Source organism: Pogona vitticeps, chromosome 2 (genome assembly GCF_051106095.1).
Source record: "Pogona vitticeps strain Pit_001003342236 chromosome 2, PviZW2.1, whole genome shotgun sequence".
NCBI lineage: Eukaryota > Metazoa > Chordata > Lepidosauria > Squamata > Agamidae > Pogona > Pogona vitticeps.
Genome location: NC_135784.1, coordinates 86,654,606 through 86,660,810, shown reverse-complemented (window position 1 = coordinate 86,660,810; position 6,205 = coordinate 86,654,606).

The window sequence follows — 6,205 nt, the reverse complement described above, 5'->3', positions numbered from 1 at the left end:
AACTCCAATGCAGTACTCTATTTTTTTTTTCTGGATTCTGCCCATGACTAGTTGGGGGGGTAGGGGGGACTATATGTTACATGTACTGGTTATGTATCTGCACTGGAGTGAGGACGTGGATACTGAAAGAAAATTGTTAGGTTTTGAAACGTTACAGTGTTCTTCCCCCCCCCCCCATTTTTCTTTCGTTTACATGCTGAAGCAAACTATTAGGGCTATTTCTTTAGAAATTGGGGGACAGGGGCAGAGGAAGAATACACTATAACAACTGCAGTAGTGCTTGGTCCTTGTGAGGAGTCCTTCCTCTAGAAACACTTTTTGTGCTAAGGGAGGCCTGGTTTGCAATTTCCTCACATCTACTTTGGGGCTGCCCCAGAGCCCCACGACCCAAAAGCGACGGGTCCACAGTGGAAACTTGGGGGGGAGGGGCATGCCATAAACTTGCATTACGTACAGTCTTGTGAGTTATTTGGTAGTAATTCTCCAATAAGGATTTTCCTGACAGCTGTCCTGGAAATGAAGCACAGAGGTGCCTCTGAATATGTGCTTACTCAAGAGTTGGTCTTCAGACTTTTTTCTGTCACACTGGTTTTGCTGAGAAACTTCTTTATTTTCTAGTTTGCTTAGCATATAGCGAAGCTTTTAGCTGTTAACAGTAAAACAATTGGGATCAGAAATCCCTGTCAATCTATGGGACCTCACCCAGAGATCTACCAACCCAACCTGCCTTACCATCTGTCCATTACCAGTTGGAGGTTATCGCAATGGTGGATCCTCTAGGTTTCCCCTTCCTCCTCCTTTTCAACATCCCTCCCTGGAGTGTTTGGCTGCAGTGTCAGCTTTGCTCCACCTGAGGCTGCTCTTGACTAGCTTTCCTACACAAGTTATAAATAAAATTGGGTCTACTACCTTGCTTATTGCCTGCAGCGCTGCAGGTTGTAGGCTTTGCTAAAAAGTGTGTGTGTTTGGGGGTGGGGGTGCTGGAGGAATGGGGAGATGTAGCTGTTTGTAGCCTGCCATGAGTTTACCATTTATTGTCAACTTTGGCAGTAGAGGCGGGTGATGATGTATACTTTACAGAAGCATTATTTCCCCCTCCCCTCCACTACCAACACTGAAAAAGAAAAGAGAGAAAGCCATTATGAAGCTGTCAACATATATGAAAATGAAAACTAACTACTGCATATGTAAAGGCTACAGCCTATCCATCTTAATCAGAGAGCAAAGGATAACTTGCTAAGCAGATTAACTTTCAACTCAGAAAGTCTGCAGCATGTTTGACTGCTGTAACTTTGAAAGCTTAGTAATGCAAATGCACTTCTAGTGAAACTACAGGCTGCCTTGTCAGCTCACATCTGCCTCTTCTGCTTAGGATTTCCTGTTCCATGCATTTGCATTATGCGGGTGTTTTTTCCAGGTTTTTCTTTTGGCACTAGTCCATTGATGCTCTTTTCAGGTCATCTCGCTCCCTCCTCTTGTCTTTTTGCTGTCAGGTATATGTTTTACAGTACTATCATCTGCTATTATTTGATGGCTAAAACATGCATGGGATCATTGATTTCTTTTCTTTTTAAATTAAACCCCATATAGTTGGTGAGCTGTTTTAGAGGTTCATACTTGTCTTTGAACTCATTTCTCCTTCTCTTTATGTATTTCACGGCAGGCCCTTTGTAGCACTACACATTTGTGCACCACTGCTCTCCCAAGTAGTTGCAAGTGATTCCTCCCCCCCCCCTTAGCTTTAAAAAACTGTTCACCTATTTGTTTCTGAGAATAAATCAGCATTTTGCTTGAAGAAGAGTGGTATATAATGGCAATGTGTATTTTTCAGTAGACAAATAAGTTTTCTTTTAAAAAAACAACCACCACTCTGCTATTCCATTGGGGCAACCAAATAATTGTTTTGTTTGTTTGTTTGTTTGTTTGTTTGTTTGATTGATTGATTGATTGATTGATTGATTGATTGATTGATTGATTGATTGATTGATTGATTGGATTTCTATCCCACCCTTCTAGACAGGAGTCTACTCAGGGCGGCTCACAATGTATAGCACACTAACAGATAACAACAATTAAAATCTACAATAATAATATGATCAAGGTGGGAGGATAAACAATAAAAACCAAGAAAAGTACAATCAAGAATTGGTGGGAGGGAAGGCCTGCCTAAATAGCCAAGTCGTTAATTGACTCTTAAAAACACCCAGCGAGGGTGCCAGCCAGATCTCTGGCGGCAAGCTGTTCCAAAGTTGAGGGGCCACCATCGAGAAGGCCCAGTTTCTTGTTCTTTCTTTTCGGGCCTCTCTCGCGTCAGGCCCCTCAGCCGTCTTTCCTGGCTATGGCGAGTGACTCGAGTAGATCTAGGTGGGAGAAGAATTCTGCCAGGTATCGAGGTCCTAAACCATTTAGGGCCTTATAAGTCATCATTAACACTTTGAAGTCAATGCGGAAATGAATGGGCAGCCAATACAAAGCAGCCAGAATGGGAAAGATATGCTGGAATTCTCTCGCTCCACTAAGTAATCTGGCTGCCACATTCTGTACCATTTGAAGCTTCTGCATCAATCTCAAAGGTAGCCCCATGTAGAGCACACTACAGTGGTCTAATCTCAAGATTACAAGCACATGGATGAGAGTGATGAGAGCCCCTTCATCAAGATAGGGCAATCCGCCACAGATGGTAATTGGTGGAGCAGACCACTGATGCCACCTGGGTTTGCATAGTGAGCGCTGGGTCCAGATGTACTCCCAAGCTGTGAACCTTACTCTTCATGGTGAGAGTCACCCCCCAAAAGTGAGGGAGTTTCCCAAGCCGCCAATGGAGGGGCCACCCACCCTCAGGACCTCTGTCTTATCTGGGTTCAGCCTCAACCCATTCCCCTGCATCCATTGCAGTGCGGCCTCCAGAAAACGCTAAAGGGACAGAACGGCGTCCACTGAGGTAGGTGAAAAGGAGATGTAGAGCTGCGTGTTATCAGCATACTGATGGCACGAAGCCCCACACCCCCTGATGACCCCACTCAGCGGCCTCATATAGATGTTAAACAGCATTGGGGAGATGATCGAGCCCTGCGGAACCCCACAATTGTGACTCCATGGGGCCAAGACACTCTCTCCAAGCTGAACTCTCTGAGGACAGTCCTCCAAGTAGGATTGGAGCCAGGCCAATGCAAGGCCCCCGATTCCCAACTTGGAGATCCTCCCCAGGAGGATGCCATGGTCGACAGTATCAAAGGCAGCTGAGATATTGAGGAGGACCAACAAGGTCATTTTGCCCCTGTCAGCCTCCCTCAACAGGTCATCCAACAGTGCGACCAGTGCCATTTCTGTGCTGTGGCACGGCCTAAAGCCCAACTGGAATGGATTCAGGACTTTAGTTTCATCCAAGTGGGCCTGAAGCTGATCAGCCACCACCCTCTCGGCCATTTTACTAAGGAAAGAAACATTGGCGACAGGCCTATAATTGCCAATATTGTCCGCCACCAAATTTGGTTTCTTTTTTATGGGCCTAATGAGTGTCTCCTTGCCCTCCTGGAGAGACCCATTAATTATCGCCGTAGCCCATGCAGTTGTTACTTTGATTAGCCAGGCCTGGCAAGGGTCAAGAGAGGAGGTGGCGGCCCGGCAGTGAACAAGCGCTTTGTCCACCATATCTGACATCACAGGCTGAAAAAATTCAAGACTCAACCGGCAAGGCGGAACGCTGGACATCTCTGCTCAATCCACTGTATTTAAAAAAGGAGAGAGATCCCAGCGGAGGGCCTCCACTTTAGATTTTCAAAATGCTGCAAATTGGTCAGGTGAGATACTAGTAGGAGGCCCATCACCTAGGCCAATTCCGGATAGATCGTGAACAATACGGAAAAGTTCCGCCTGCTGATATGAAGCTTTGCTTATCCAGTCAGCGAAGTATGATCATCTAGCAGCCTTCACCTTGGCGAGGTAATGGTTAGTCGTGATCCTGACAGCTTTCTTATTATAATCTGTCAGTTTCTGTCTCCAGCTGCACTGTAGCCATCTTCTATTTCGCTTCATAGCTCGCAGCTCCTGGTTAAACCAGGACCCTGGCCGAGCTCTGCGCTGGAGAGGGCGTTTAGGAGCGACCGTGTCTACAGCCCTAGTGGCAGCAGCAAACCAGCTGTCTACCAGAGCCTCAATAGGAATGCTGGTCAGATCAGCTGGAATCCCTCTCATGGTATCCTGGAATCGTGAATGATCCAGTAACCTTTGAGGGCAGACCATTGAAATGCTGTAGGCCCATGCTCCCTGTGGAGAGGGAGAGCCACTGTGAGGTTACATTTTATTAGGTGGTGATCTGACCATGACAAGGGAATTGAACCAAGGTCCGTCACCATCAGACCACACTCGTTCCGCTCAGTGGAGAATACCAGGTCTAGCATATGACCGCCCACGTGAGTGGGGCCATTGACACGTTGGGACATGTTCAAGGAAGCCATGGTTTCCAAGAACTCAAGAGGTGGACCGGAAACCTCTGCCTCCACATGAATGTTGAAGTCACTCCAACAGTGCTGCGGAGACAAAGTCCACCAGCTCCGATAAGGAGGTGGCTGGGTCACGGGGAGCACAGGTAACCCAGCAAGATCCCAATACCATCCCTGGCCCCAATCAACACGTGGGGGGGCCTCCAGACCCGGCTTCACCACCAAAGAGCACCTAGTAACCTCAAAGGTATTTCTATAAACAATGGCTACTCCCCCCCGCCCTTCCAGTCTACCCTGGTGCTGGACTGCATAATCAGGAGGACAGGCAAGGGTCAAGGAAACACTCCCTTCCCCACCCATCCAACTTTCGGTTATGCATTCCAGGTCTGCATCCTCCTCCAGAATAAGATCTTGAATAATCTGGGACTTACTGGACACAGACCTGGCACCAGTTTTAGAGTGGAGGGCCGGCTGATCTGACTACCTCCTGACTGGCAGGTGGTCACAGTGCCAGAACAGTGAACAACCTTCAAACATCTCTTCACCGTTCTTCTGTAATGTGTAGGCACTGTGCCAGCGCCATATCTCCTGCTACCTGTAATCACTCGGATGTTAGAACCCTCGCTGGGATGGCAAGCCCTCCTCTCCATGCCAGAAAAAGAAAATTAAGGAAATTAAGAATTTAAGAAACAACTGAAAACATGGATGTTCAGGCAGGCCTTCCCCTCCTAGTTAATCCCTGATCTCTTCCCTTTCTTTCATTACTATGTTCTCTTTCTCCATCTTATCAAATTTTTAATTATCTACAAACTTCCTTTTATTTAGATATTGTTTTTATATATTTGTTTCCTTTGTGTGTTGTAAGCCGCCTAGAGTGGTCAATATGACCAGATAGGCGGGGTATAAATGTAATTAATTAATTAATTAATTAATTAATTAATTAATTAATTAATTAATTAATTAATTAATTAATTAATTAATTAATTAAGGTTAATACAATGAAATAATAATAACAAAATTAATAAATCTAATACAATAATAACACAGACTAAGCAATTATCCATACCAGATTGAACAAATTATCAATTAGCAAATTATCAATTTAACAAATTCAATAGAATTTGAATTTTAAAAAATTTAAATTAAACAATTTAGATAAATGTAATTAAATGCACATGTGATTCTAAATAGTATAACTGAAGCAGCAGAATAGAACAAACTAAAGTATAACTAAATAACATATAGCATATAACCAAAAGAGAAAAAATAAACAGAAAATAAACACAAGAATCTCCCCACACACAATTGGACCAGTCCCGCAGTACATGTATATGACTTCAAGTTGGAACTGACAATCACTCTGTGCTTTATTTTTTGTTTTTATGTGCCGTCATGTCCCCCCTGACTCATGATGACCCTATGAATGAGCAGTCTCCAAATTGTCCTGTCCTCAGCTGCCCTGCTCAGCTCTTGTAAACTCAAGCTTGTGGGTGCAGTTAGGGAGGCAATCCATCTCATATTTGGTCTCCCTCTTTTCCTGCTGCCTTCCACCTTTCCCATCATTATTGTTTTTTTTCCAGAGAATCCTGCTTTCTCATGATGTGCCCAAAGTAGGCTGTCCTACTTTGGGCAAAACATGAGACATGTTTGCCTCCAGAGATAGTTCAGGTTTGATTTGCTCTAGGACCCACTCGTTCATCTTTCTGCCAGTTCAGGGAATTATATTCCCAGTCACTATGTATGGGTGTGAAAGCTGGATATGA